The sequence below is a fragment of the Microcaecilia unicolor genome, chromosome 1, assembly GCF_901765095.1.
Source record: "Microcaecilia unicolor chromosome 1, aMicUni1.1, whole genome shotgun sequence".
NCBI lineage: Eukaryota > Metazoa > Chordata > Amphibia > Gymnophiona > Siphonopidae > Microcaecilia > Microcaecilia unicolor.
The window spans coordinates 475,047,852-475,063,069 of record NC_044031.1 but is presented as its reverse complement, the minus strand read 5'-3'; the positions used below and the strand labels follow the sequence as shown (position 1 = coordinate 475,063,069).

Below are 15,218 nucleotides of genomic sequence, written 5' to 3'. Positions count from 1 at the left end.
ATCATTATAAAGTTTTATCTGGAAAATTTGTGATACTTCTGGAATCGCTCATGCATATGTCTAATACTGAAAACCTCCTTTACACAGACATATGAGCTGAAGTAGAGAATAGACTAATGGTTAGAGCAGGGAAGCTAGGGTTCAAATCCCACTGCTGTTCCTTGTGATCTTGGGCAGGTCACTTAACCTTCCATTGCTTCAGGGACAAACAGATTATAAGCCATCTGAGGACAGGGAATTACCAACTTTACATGGATATAACTCATTTTGACTAGTGCTGACAAGGATGGCCTTAATCCAAATTCAAAAATCCCTTCTTTGGATACTAGGATATAGACAAGGTCATGAATTTGATATACCACCTTTCTGTGGTACAACCAAAGGACAGACTTACAGTTTGAAAGAAAGGCAAGAGAGAGGAGATAGGATTGAGATGTTTAAGTACCTCCGCGGCATAAATGCACAAGAGGTGAGTTCAGTTAAAAGGAAGTTCTGGAATGAGGGGATATAGGATGAAGGTGAAAGGGGACAGACTCAGGAGGAAATACTTCTTCATGGAAAGGGTGATGAATTAGTGGAATAGCCTCCTGATGGAGGTGGTGGAGATGAAAAACTGTATCCAATTTCAAGAAAGCTGGGGATAAGTGTATAGGATATCTAAGGGGGAGAGAAAGGGATAGCAGAGGGCATGGATGGGCAGAGTGGATTAGCCGCATTGTCTATATCTGCCTTTAATTTTCTCTGTTTGCAAGTTTGGATTTTGGTGAGACTCGTTTATTCAATTGGAGCTCTGCATACTTTCCTCTTTTTGAGTGGTTACAAATAGTGGGGGCCCTTTTACTAAAGCTTAGTGTGTGCTAACATACATTAGCATATGCTAAGTACCACGTGGCCCATAGGTGTAAAATTGGACACGCAACATTTAGCATATACTAAGCTTTAGTAAAAGGGCCCCTATGTCTTGTCAAACTGGGTTATGTTGTGTGATAATGTTCCTTTTTCCCAATTAATGTTTACCTCACCAGTGGACACCCTGAAAAGTGAGAAAAATGTAGTGGAAATCAATTTTCCATATTTCTGTTTGCAGATATTAGTGTCTCTGAATCCTGCACAATAATATCCTTACCTCAGGGGTTTAATAAACAGATATAAATGACTTCTAGATTTAAGATCAGTATTATTCTATATGTCATAGTATGGCACAAATTTTCAGGATTGGTTTTCTTTTGCTTCTGAGAATTCAATACATTCCTGTCATCCTTTGCTCTAAAAGATGAGAATCCAAATCTAAACAATATATTCCAACATTGTTATGTAGGTGGGCTTTCTTTTCTTATGACTATTTAGTATAGCAACGAACAGGATGAATATCTTTCCTCATTATGTTTTTTCATTTCACATGCCTCCACATAAAAGATTTATTGTACCTTGTTTCATAATACATTTTTCATATTCCTTTGAAAGGATGTTATATCTACAATAAAAAGTGGTTTGACTATAATTAAAGTCTTAAGTGAAAAAGGTGCTCAGTTTGTCTAACATTAAACTTTATATCTGGGCCTGAAGTTATATTGATTGGTAAAACTTCCTGATGGAATATTTGGCGGAGGGTATATAAAGTAAATTTGCTTTTATTCTTTCCAACGCAATGGAAGTTGGAAATAAATTCATAGAAGTGATTTTAAAATGTATGTTAGTGTGGAGGCAAAAATATTTTTTGAAAATTAAACAGAATGGGATGAACCTTGGTATGGGAGGAGGAAAAAAATAGAAAGAATTTGAAAATTGGCCAGATCAGACCAGGACTTCCAGAGAAATAAGCCAACAACAAAAAAAAAATGGTCCAGTGTGTTTTTATGCAAGAAGCATTTCCAGATTCTGCAGCTTAAAAACTTACAGTTTTTTTTAAACTACGTCTCCTTCTCAACTCTTCCCAACTTCCACACTGCCCCACTCTTGAAAACTACCCCCGCAATTGTGCCACATACCCAAAACTGACCCCTGCAACTGTCCTACCACCTTCTAAACTGCCCATATACCCCAAACTACTCCCCACAAAGGCATATATACACCCATATACATATGTAGTAGGTTGGAAAGAATTTTGTTAGCCATGTTCTGCATGCTTTCTCCACTTGTTTTGAAAACAGATTTCCTTTTATTTCTAATTTCTATGGAGCACAAAAGCACCTCATTTAGATCAATATAGTATTAAAATATTTATAGGTTGAAGGCTATCTTAAACAGATATGTCTGGAGTCAAATTTAAAAAGAAAAAATTATAGAGATTTTATTATTGCTTGGTAGGATGTATCAGAGTAAGAATGACAAGAGTGGTATAGTTAGTGGAGTATAAAGGGCAAGTGGGGTTGCAACAGTGGAAATACAGTGCAACAGTGGAAACATAGGGGATCTTTTACGAAGCAGCAGTAAGCCCAATGCATCATTGGCAGATCTTGGACATCTCGGTTCTGATTTGTACATCCTTTCTAAATACCACTCCACATCTCCTAGCGGATACAAATCTAATTTTATTATTAATCAATGGACTCTAACCATTACTGGAAAGTCAAGTCTTAACCAATCTACAGAATCTCATAGTTCTTTCCAGTCTTATTTTCCCCAGAAGGTGCTTCCAGATGTGAGACACTAACAGGCTTATTTTCAAAACAGAAGGACGCCCATCTTTTGACACAAATCGTGAGATGGGCGTCCTTCTCCCAGGGTTGCCCAAATCAGCATAATCAAAAGCCGATTTTGGGCATCCTCAACTGCTTTCCGTCGCAAGGATGACCAAACTTCCCAGGGGCATGTCAGAAGAATAGTGAAGGCGGGACTGAGGCTTAACACATGGGCGTCCTTGGCCGATAATGGAAAAAAGAAGGGCGTCCCTGACGAGCACTTGGCCGACTTGGTCCGTTTTTTTTCTTGCGACCAGGCCTCAAAAAGGTGCCCAAACTGACCAGATTACCACCGGAGGAATCGGGGATGACCTCCCATTACTCCCCCAGTGGTCACTAACCCTCTCCCACCCTTAAAACAAACAACATTTTTTTTTTGCCAGCCTCAAATGTGATACCCAGCTCCATGACAGCAGTATGCAGGTCCCTGGAGCAGTTTTAGTGGGTGTAGTGCACTTCAGGCAGGCAAACCCAGGCCCATCCCCCCCACACCTGTTACACTTGAGGTGGTAAATGAGAGCCTTTCAAAATCCACCAGAAACCCTCTGTACCCACATCTAGGTGTCCCCCCCTTTACCCCTTAGGGCTATGGTAGTGTTGTACAGTTGTGGGGAGTGGGCTTTGGGGGGCTCAGCACACAAGTTAAGGGAGCTATGCACCTGGGAGCAATTTATGAAGTCCACTGCAGTGCCTCCTAGGGTGCCTGGTTGGTGTCCTGGCATGTGAGGGGGACCAGTGCACTACGAATGCTGGCACCTCCCATGACCCAAATGGCTTGGATTTGGTCATTTCTGAGATGGGCGTCCTCAGTTTCCATTATCGCTGAAAACCGGGGACGACCATCTCTAGGGTCGACCTAAATATGGAGATTTGGGCGTCCCCGACCGTATTATCGAAACGAAAGATGGACGATCATCTTGTTTTGATAATATGGGTTTCCCCGCCCCTTCGTGAGGACGCCCTCAGGAAAACATGGGCGCCCGCCCCGTTCGATTATGCCCCTCTAAACCTCTTATAAAGTAGTCTTTCTAGTAGATGACAATCAACACAGTTTAACAGAAGGAATTTCCATGAATACATCTTATATAGATCTCAAAGAAAGATTGAGGCTATACATTTTTACTGTATCCAAAAAATAACTTGAGGCTAAACACCATATGATTTTAACAACCGTAATGAAAACTTTTAAATCTCACATGCAATGATATTGGTTACCTTTCATTCAAAATCGGCAAGCCCCAGGTACAAAAGAAGTACCTGCGTATAATATGTAAACCTCTTTGATTGTAACCACAGAAAGGCGGTATATCAAATCCCAGCCCCTTTCCCTTTCCTATCCAGTCTGTCTAAGCCTATCCTGTACTATTTCTTCCTCTCATTTAATGATCCTGTGTGTGTGCTTTCTTGAATTCAGAATGCCACCTTTGCACTTCCTCCTACCACTAACATCTCTCAAAAAAAAAAAGCCTTGTCCCCCTCATTTTACCTTATTTGCTATTTTTCTTCCATTTGTGTCTTTGCTTTTCTGACTACTTTGCCAGCTTCTTTTAGTTTTTCCATATTGTTGCATGTCTTTCTTTTTTGGTGATTTCTTGTAGTTTATGGAGGTTATACTCTTTTGACTTAACTTTTCATTGGCTTCTTTTGAGAAATAAAGAAGCCTTCTTTTCCTCTTACTTGCTATCTTAACAAAAAGGTTTGTTGCCCTTAAAATAGCTCCTTTCAGTTTTGTTTGCACCTTTTCTACTCCCCTACACCAATGGGGCAATAAAACTAGGACGTTTTTGGCTTCCCCGGTAAAACAACATTCTTCCAAAATCTATTTTATTCAAATAAAGGGGCCTCTTCACACACGACATATCAAGCAGGCTGACATATAGCAAGATTTTATGAGTTTTTATGAGTACCTCTATGATAGTGGGTATTTGATGAGGAAGCATGTAGAACTTTCTTTCAATCCCTGGATTTACCATGCTTGTCAGAGGGCCAGCTCCGGATGTAATGTATGTAATGTAATATGGTTCTTATGTCCCACTAACTCCCAATCAATAGAGGTAACATAATGAAAGAGCAACAAATAAGCAAAAAAAATGGATTTGCAAAATTAAGATCAGTATATCAAGAATTTTTGAATAAGTAGATTTTCAAAGCCTTACAAAATAAAAAAAATAAGATGGAGAAGCAGTGGATCCAGTGGTAATGAAAGCCAAAAGTGAACAGCCTGCTAATTAAAAGAATCCTCCCAAATCTTCTTAAACTGTATTCCAGGAAAGAAAGGGAGAATTCATTGATATGGATTTCTAGATCTTATAAGTCCGCAGTCTAAGGGAAAAGATACCAAGTTAAAAAAATAATCAGGGAAAAAAAACATTAAATATATTGAAAATCATACATCCCAATGTGAAAGAAATAAGGACCCTCACAGGAAGCCAGTGGAGAAGATATTAAAGTATGAGTGGCACGATCAAATTTTCTCATGTGATGTATAAGCTTAGCAAGAGTATTTTGAAGAAGCTGAAGCCTAGTTCGTAGCCTAACTGAGAAAGATAGAGACTATTGCAATAATCTAAATAGGGTAGAGCAAAAGCCTGAGCTAAAATAGCAAAATGTTTTTTTTTATCGAAATAATGACCAATGTTCTATAATTGATGGAGTTTTTTAAAAGATCTAATTGAACAAGATGGTTTACCTGAGGTACAAACGAAAGTGTGGTTTCTAAAATAAAACATTTTCCAGATTTGCATTTGTATAATGTTGCCATACTAATGCGGTGCATACATGAGTTATACACAAAACAGGATTTCTTTGCTCCTGCTGATTTTAGGATAACTGATGCGCGCCCTCTGCTGTTTTAAATGTTCTGGTATGCAAAGATAAGAAGAGATGGGGGGTGCAGGAGTAAATGTCTATGTGAAAGCCCTCAGTAAAGCTTAGTGCTGATGGAGATGCATTCTGGGTGGTTTGAGTGGCACGGATCCCTTCCTAACCCTTGTGGACAGTGAAGATTTCCAACAGGGCAAGGTTCTTTCCCCTTTTAGAGGTTGGCAGCTTAAAGGTTGCAACTGCTTGGGGGATTTTGAGATACTTGGGTGGTGGTTGTTTTCCATCCTTTGATCAGATCAAACAGTCCTGGGCCATCCCTAACCACCACTTATTTGCCTATCTACAAGTCCGCCATCACTACTCCTCCATAGTAAACAAAAGCAAACATAGGATTGCTTTCACTAAACTGGATTGGGTGTTCCTACATCTCCAACCAAACTCAAATAAACTCTGTCAATGGTACCGGATACTTAGGGATAATAGAGGGGCCCCCATTCTGGATCAGCTTGCACAGGTTTGGGAGTCAGACATGGTCAAGAAGGTAACAGTCAAACGTATTCAGGGAAATTCTTGCTGCTGTTTTTTGTAGCAATTGCAAACATTTCTGCAGCCTAGCTGAAACATTATTATACAAGGAAATATGATCTAATCTGTCTAATTAGTTTTAGTTTCCATAATGAATTATGTACTACTTTAGAGATCTAGTCTTCCATTATGAGATGTAAGTCTATTACTCCAAGAACATGAAAAAAGACAGAGGAATTGGTTCCCTCCCTAAATAAGGGATTTTAAGATCGCTACCTCTCATCCTTAAAACCTTTGTTTTCTCTGGATTAATTTTAAGATAATTTGCCCACATCCATCTTTTGAGTATCTCCAACTTTAGATTGACCCTTTATAATAGGAATCAAAATTTGCACATCATCTACATAAATAAAACAATCTAAAACTAAAGAGTCTAGAGGTTTCCTAATGGACTTAAATAAATATTAAACAAAATAGGTGGCAAAGGGGACCCCATAGACCCCCACATTTTAAATGCCAATTTTCTGACGACCAGTCCCTGACTCACTCTATAGCCATGTTTCACTAAAAAAAAAAAAAAAGTATACTATTTCCTGTTACACCTATGCTATCCAAGTGATTAATTAGAATGGTATGATCATAGATCTTACTGTAACAACAAAGCATAATCCCCTTTATATAATATTAATCTCAATTTATCTAACAGAGGCTAGTCCAGTCTCTCTACTATGCTGTGACCAAAACCCAGATTGTAAATCCGATAATAGATAAAACTTTTCCAAGTATTACATTAGTTGTTTAGCCACTATTTCTTCTTTCATTAATTTAGCTGAGAAACAATTATTTGCTACTGGCCTGTAATTGTTATGGGTGATCTGATCCCCTTTTTCATTTTTAAGCATGTGCTTTATAATATGTTTTAAAGAAGGTGGGTAATACTCCAATCTCCAAAATGTCATTTAAGAACATCACTAACCATCTCTTTAATCATTCCCTCCACCCCAACCTTAACAAGCAAGGATCAAGCTGATAATTTCCCTTACAGAAATAACAAAACAAATCTGTGTCTGATAATGTGGCCTTATCAAAGTTATCCCATAAGTAGTCCCCTTTCATTCCAGTCAAATCTAGTTCCATTTGGTCCTGTAATCCAAAAACTCCGAATTGCATATAAGCATCCCGATCATCAGATTAAGGGGTCCTTTTACTAAGCCGTGCAGGCGTTTACGTGCTCTTAGCGCGCATCAATTTTGAGTTACCGCCCACGGCCCTTGTGATAATTTCATTTTTGACACATGTCAACTACGCGCGCCGGAAAATAATTTTTATTTTCTGGCGTGCGGCAGAAACCAGGTGGTAATCGTCATTCGCGCATAGATGATTACCACACAGTTAACGCGTGAGACCTTAGCGCTCAGTCAATGCTTGGCTGTAAGGTCTCAGACCCAAATGGACATGCGCCAATTTTTATTTTGCCACACGTCCATTTTTGGCAAAACATTTTTTTAAAAGGCCTGCAAATGGATCTGCGCATGGCCAAAACACGTGCCTACACGAGCGCAGCCATTTTTCGGCGCACCTTAGTAAAAGGACCCCTAAGATTGTATACCCAGGGCTTCACTTCTTAATATCTACTTTTTCTTTAAAATAAGATGCTAATTGTTCCACCTAAGGTACTAAATAACTTGAAACCTCTAGACTTTTTTTTTTTTTAGCTTTAAGAAGTTGATTTGATACTCTAAAGTAATCCTCTTAATTGCATTTTCTCCCAACATTTTCTGCTTAGCATAATCTTTTCTAGTGTCACGATCACTTTTTTTTTCATTATATAGGATTGCTAATGAATCTTCCACTCCTCTACCAGATATTGTGTAGTCCTTGGTAAACTGTTTCATTTCTCCTAAGTGTTCTAAATGTAATGCTGGGTAGTTAAAATGTTGTTTTGGAGAATGTAGTCATTTCCGTGAATGTTTTTAAGGAGGTGATGGTTTTTGAATTGCTTTTGTATGTTGTGTGTGTGTATAGCCAAAGAGCATTTTTGAACTTCTATGCTTTCAAACCAAAGAATCTATCATCTTGCTATACATAATTCCAAGCTTCATTGTTTGAAAAGTATTTTCCCTTTGTGAGAAGGAGAGCCCCAATTCCCAATTTTAGATGGAGGGGAGAGAACATGTATTCTATCCTTTTTTACAGGGCAGTGCATAGAGATCCAGTGGGTAGCGGCCCCACTATGGGGATCTTTCACTTAGGCATGCTGGCGTTTTTAGCACGTGCTAAAAATAGGCACGCGTTAAACAGTAAAGACACCCATAGGAGTAAATTTGCGTCTCTAGTGTTTAGTGCACGCCTATTTTTAGCGTACGCTAAAAACGCCAGCAAGCCTAAGTAAAAGACCCCCTATGTTTCCTTAACACAATACAATGTATCTGGCTTTATCATGCTGTACTTTTGAAATGTAGTTCTAATTACTGTGGGGTTGGGTAGTGTTTCATAATTCATTGTGTTTTGTTATTCTTAGCTATAAACATATGAAACGTGTATACAGACTCCTGAGTGTATAGCACAATCTGTAAATCACGAGTGTTATTCATGTGTGTTTGTACAAGCTTAAAGAGGATTATTTGCAGTTGGACTTGCGCTGCAGAGCAGTCAGCAGATTTTTCAAGATCTTTTTCACAGCTGCATCGGAGAGAGCTTAGTTAAAATTGTTTGTAAATAAACTGATTAGGAGTAAGTGTGGGGGCCTGCCCTCACTAATTTCAATGAGCTAATTTGGACAGAGAGCAAAGCATATTGCTCTCGTGGAGCTTTCTGACTTCTTATGCCACTTTAGGTTTTTATTTATTTACTTATTGGGATTTATTAACTGCCTTTATGAACAGATTCAGCCAAGGTGGTGTACAGTAGGTCCAGTTTAATATATAGCAGTAACATAGTAAATGACAGCAGATAAAGACCTGTACAGTCCATCCAGTCTGCCCAACAAGATAAACTCATTTACATGGTATGTGATACTTTATATGTATACCCGATTTTGATTTTCCTTGCCTTTCTCAGGGCACACACCGTAGAAGTCTACTCAGCACTGTTCTTGTACTAAGTTATATAAGTACATAAGTAGTGCCATACTGGGAAAGACCAAAGGTCCATCTAGCCCAGCATCCTGTCACCGACAGTGGCCAATCCAGGTCAAGGGCACCTGGCACGCTCCCCAAACGTAAAAACATTCCAGACAAGTTATACCTAAAAATGCGGAATTTTTCCAAGTCCATTTAATAGCGGTCTATGGACTTGTCCTTTAGGAATCTATCTAACCCCTTTTTAAACTCCGTCAAGCTAACCGCCCGTACCACGTTCTCCGGCAACGAATTCCAGAGTCTAATTACACGTTGGGTGAAGAAAAATTTTCTCCGATTCGTTTTAAATTTACCACACTGTAGCTTCAACTCATGCCCTCTAGTCCTAGTATTTTTGGATAGCGTGAACAGTCGCTTCACATCCACCCGATCCATTCCACTCATTATTTTATACACTTCTATCATATCTCCCCTCAGCCGTCTCTTCTCCAAGCTGAAAAGCCCTAGCCTTCTCAGCCTCTCTTCGTAGGAAAGTCGTCCCATCCCCACTATCATTTTCGTCGCCCTTCGCTGTACCTTTTCCAATTCTACTATATCTTTTTTGAGATACGGAGACCAGTACTGAACACAATACTCCAGGTGCGGTCGCACCATGGAGCGATACAACGGCATTATAACATCCGCACACCTGGACTCCATACCCTTCCTAATAACACCCAACATTCTATTCGCTTTCCTAGCCGCAGCAGCACACTGAGCAGAAGGTTTCAGCGTATCATCGACGACGACACCCAGATCCTTTTCTTGATCCGTAACTCCTAACGCGGAACCTTGCAAGACGTAGCTATAATTCGGGTTCCTCTTACCCACATGCATCACTTTGCACTTGTCAACATTGAACTTCATCTGCCACTTGCACGCCCATTCTCCCAGTCTCGCAAGGTCCTCCTGTAATCGTTCACATTCCTCCTGCGACTTGACGACCCTGAATAATTTTGTGTCATCGGCGAATTTAATTACCTCACTAGTTATTCCCATCTCTAGGTCATTTATAAATACATTAAAAAGCAACGGACCCAGCACAGACCCCTGCGGGACCCCACTAACTACGAAGCCCCTTAAAATTTACACTCCAGCCTATCCCTATCTATTCAGTCACAATCAGGGCATAGACCATAGAAGTCTGCCCAGCTCCCATTTTGTTTCCCAATTACCGGCGTCGCCACCCAATCTCCGCTAAGATTCCGCGGAACCATTCCTTCTAAACAGGATTCCTTTGTGTTTATCCCACGCATGTTTGAATTCCATTACCGTTTTCATCTTCACCACCTCCCGCGGGAGAGCATTCCAGATATCCACCACCCTCTCCGTGAAAAAATACTTCTTGACATTAGTCTTGAGTCTGCCCCCCTTCAACCTCAATTCATGTCCTCTAGTTCTACCGCCTTCCTGTCTCCGAAAAAGGTTCATTTGCGGATTAAATTACGATGTTGTTAACATCATTATAGCAAAAATGACCAAATATAAAAATAAATAGAATAAATGAGGTAAACTTGGAAATATGATGTCAGTACAATACAAACAATACTATAATAGACAGTATGGAAGAATATTCAAATAACAGAGATATAATACAATGTCAGCATAATACATAGTAACATAGTAACATAGTAAATGACGGCAGAAAAAGACCTTCATGGTCCATCCAGTCTGCCCAACAAGACAAACTCATATGTGCTACTTTTTGTGTATACCCTACTTTGATTTGTACCTGTCCTCTTCAGGGCACAGACCGTATAAGTCTGTCCAGCACTATCCCCGCCTCCCAACCACCAGCCCCGCCTCCCACCACTGGCTCTGGCACAGACTGTATAAGTCTGCCCAGCACTATCCTCACCTCTCACCACCGGCTGGCTCTGCCACCCAATCTCGGCTAAGCTCCTTAGGATCCATTCCTTCTGAATAGGATTCCTTTATGTTTATCCCACGCGTGTTTGAATTCTGTTACCGTTTTCATTTCCACCATCTCCCGCGGGAGGGCATTCCAAGCATCCACTACTCTCTCCGTGAAAAAATATATGTGGCAACTCCATATATTGAAAAGATGAGTCTGATCACAGTGGTCCATGCCATGATAACATCGTGACTAGACCAATACCAATAAAACACCTAATAAGCAATGCAATAGAACATTCAAATTGCATAGATATAATGCTAATGTTTTTCTGTGTAGCCGAGGGGCTGAGTGCAGATATATAGACGGAGACAAGATGGGTAATACAGAGTCAATTGGAATAAACATGGGTGGCTAAACTCAAGGCAAAATCTTTGTACAGTTGAACAAGATAGAGGAACAGGTCTAACTTACAGGGTGTTCAGCAAACTAATCCAAGTGTGCAGTGAGCATATAGTCGGTCACCACTTGATTTGAAGGCTTGGGAGAAGAGCTAGGCTTTCACCTGCTTCCTGAAGTAGAGGTAGTCTTGAGTTAGACTTAGCCCCTATGGAAGTGAGTTCCAGAGTGTGGGGGGTATTCCTGAGAAGGCTCACAGGCAGGATAACATCCTACACTTTATTTTGATGAGCCATCTAAGATCCTCTCAAGGATCAAAGGTGTGTAGAGGGCTGACTTGTTTTTTTAAGTACTCTGACCCATTTTGTCTGAGGACCTTGAAAATCAGTTTTAAGTTTAACCCTGTAAGGTATTGGTAACCAGTGTAGTTTTTGCAGGAGGAGTGTGATGTGGTCATGCTGCTTGCAGCCTTCTATCAGTCGTGCTGCAGAATTCTGAATTAGTTGGAGCTGATACAAGCTCTTTTTGGTTTCACTAGTGTACAGGGCATTGCAGAGGTCTAGTCACGATGTTATCATGGCATGGACCACTTTGGTCAGACTCATCTTTTCAATATATGGAGTTGCCGCATATAATAGAGACATTTTTTAAAGGTTGAATTTGCAGGATCATAGTGAGTGATGAATCCAGCATTATCCAAGATTCCTGGCTTGTGATTTTAGGGGAAGTTTGTACTTTCCAAAAGGTACTTTAAAGTCAGATATTTGTCCACTTGTGTTAGGTACCGAAAGAATCTCTGTTTTGCTTGGGTTCAGGCAGAGTTTATTGTTTTTTTTTTGCCCATTCCCGAGTTGCAATTAGGCCAGCAGTTTATTCATTTGTGGGTAGATCTGGTTCAATGGGCATGAGTAGTTGTGTACATGTATGTACTACATAGGTTTCTAAAATTGTTTTTGTCCCGAGAACAGTACTTTTTTTACAATTACATAATACAATATAGCATTGTGACGTCACTACAAAATGTGCTTTCCATAGAGCACAGTCATACAGTAATAAACTGGCCTAATAGGTACTGCATAAATATTTAGTATATTATTTCAAACTTTATCATTTAAATTTTTATCGTCGGTCAGAGCTAAAAGTTCAACACAGTTCTCATAAACTAACTCAATACAGTATTTGTTTTTGTGTTGTAGAAAGAATTCTGTCTCCTAACCCACTCCTTCTTCAAATTAGATGATGACATGGGGATGGGGACCCGCAGTAAATCCATGATAACAAAAACAAATTACTGCATTTATCGCTGGTGTGAGAACAAAACTTTTTTCACCCCACAGGAGTGGTAAAAAGTCTTGCTCTCGTGGTTTATAAAAAAATGCGATTACCATGTGTCTGGCATCTCTTCCTCCATCCCCGCTGTGTCTATCTATAGAGCTATGAAGAAGATCCCCCACAGGCCTTCTCTGGGGCCTTCCCTCCTCTGCCAGTTCCTGCCTTCTGATGCAGTTTCCTGTTTCGCGAAACAGGAAGTTACATCAGGTGGTGGGAGCCAGCAGAGGAGGGAAGGCCCCGGAGCAGGCCTATCTATGGGGGATTTTCGCAGCGAAAACAAAATGCCGGACCTGCGTTTGGGTGGGGAGGACAAACAGAGGCAGTGCTGAGGGATGGAAGGCGGGCTGAATCTGAAGGAGACAGAGGCAGCGCTAGGGAATGGAAGGGAGGGAGGGAGGGCCTGAGCTGAAGGGACAGAGGTGCTGGACCCAAGGGAGGAAGGGGGGCTGGAGCTGAAGGGGACAGAGGTGGTGGACCCATGGGAGGGAAGGGGGGCTGGAGCTGAAGGGGACAGAGGTGCTGGACCCATGAGGGGGGAGGAAGGGCTGGAGCTGAAGGGGACAGAGGTTCTGAACCCATGGGAGGAAGGGAGGGAAGGCAGGCAGGAGCTGAAAGGACAGAGGTGCTGGACTCGTGGGTGGGAGGGGGCTGCGGCTGAAGGGGACAGAGGTGCTGGACCCACGGGAGGGATGGGGGCTTGGGCTGGAGCTGAAGTGAAGGGAGAGAGGTGCTGGAGTCTCATTGGGGGGGGGCTGGAGGGAGGGAAGGAAGAGAAGTGCTGGACCCATGGAGGGGCTGCTGGAGAGAAGGAAGAGAAGTCCTGGGCCTGCAGGGGGAGGGAAAGGAAAGAGAGATCGAAACAAGGGGTTGAAGGAAGAGGGAGTGAAATACTGAACACATAGTGGAGGGAGGGAGAGAGACGCATTGGTGTGGAGGCAGAATAGAGGGGAGAAGCTGGACACAGGGAGGTTACAGGAACAGAGAGGAGATGAATGGCATGGAGGGGAACACAGGGACACAAAGGGGAGATGCTGCATGTGGATGGTATATGGAGATAGAGAGGGCAATGCCAGACATGGGTATATGGACATGGGGAAGATGCTAGATATGGGGGAGAATAGAATCACAGAAGGGAGATGCTGGCCTTGGGGTGCATAGGAACACACAGGAGTAATTCTGAATACAGGGGTAGGGGGTAGAGATATAGAGTTGTGAAGAATGTGGGGAGATGGACACAGGGAAGATGCTAGACAGAGAAGTATAGGGGGCACAGAGAAGGGAGATGTTGAACATGGGGAAAGATAGGTACACACAGATGGAAGATGGATGGTGAGCATGGAGCAAGAAAAAATGTCAAATGGGCAGGAGACCATGGCAAGTGATTTGAGAAGTCAGGTTCATTTTTATTTATTTTCTTTATTTTTTAACTGTTTGTAAAATTGTAATTTCACTCTTTGTTTTTTTTCAGTATAACTATGTAAACTGCTTTGGTGTAAGGCAGTATATAAAGAAAATAAATCAAATTGAAACAGAAACCAGATCCTGGGATCAACATGATTGGAAAAATAAAATGACCAGACAGCAAAATATAGAACAAAAAAATGTATTTTCTATTTTTTTATTAAAATATGTCCAATTTGAAATGTGTATCCTGCCAAAGCTGGTGTTAGACGTAGCGGAGGCCCAGGGCATAAAATTGGGAGGGAACCCCAAAGCTTATTACCATGCCATGCCTTCTTTAGTTTCCAGCAGGCTTAGGACTCTCTCTGGCCAGGAGGCAGTTATCGTAGTTGCACCCCCCTTAACACCATCCCTGGCATGCGTGATCTTTATATTTTGCACAATGTAAGAGGAAATGCATCTCTTTCTATTTCTTTGGTGTGGCTTCTTGGGGTTTTGGTTTAATATAGCTTTATCATTTTTGGTCAGTTATTATATATTTGGCATTTGTGTTCTGTGTGTGTGTGACTGAGGTATTCTATTAGCATTCATTTTCTATGTAGCATTCTGTAGTAATTTGGCTTGTTCAGTTTTCCCAATAGTGGAGGGGATATTTGTGAGGGGGGGAGGTGAGACAGAGGTTTTGTTGATCCTTGTTCTGTATTGTTTATGATTTATAAAACAACAGTTGTAAAGAATATTGTTTCTTTTTATACTTTAATAAAATGTCATAAATATAAAATTATAACTGTTTGAGGCTTGTACAACAGATGGGATCAGGTAGAGCTCGTGAGGATGGGGCGGGGATGGGGACAGAGCTCACGGGAACAGGGCAGGGATGAGCATAAACTTTTTCTCTATGTCATTCTCTACTTCAAATACTAAGGGTGCATGGGAGTGTTGAGTTTTATGAATGAGTGATCTGAGTAATGCATTTTTATGGCATCATGCCATGCTCCATGTGAAATAATCCCAATCAGAATTGGATGAAATCTTCTGTTCAAACAGTAGTTTCTTGATGTGCTTATAGAACCTGAACATATT

At 41.0% G+C, this 15,218-nt stretch overlaps 1 protein-coding gene across 1 annotated transcript in view; it reads left to right on the top strand.

The window, feature by feature from the left end:
- Positions 1-15,218, top strand: part of CDH2 (cadherin 2) — a 423,873-nt gene that overhangs the window by 387,222 nt on the left and 21,433 nt on the right. The gene's annotated exons all lie outside the window — the stretch shown is intronic.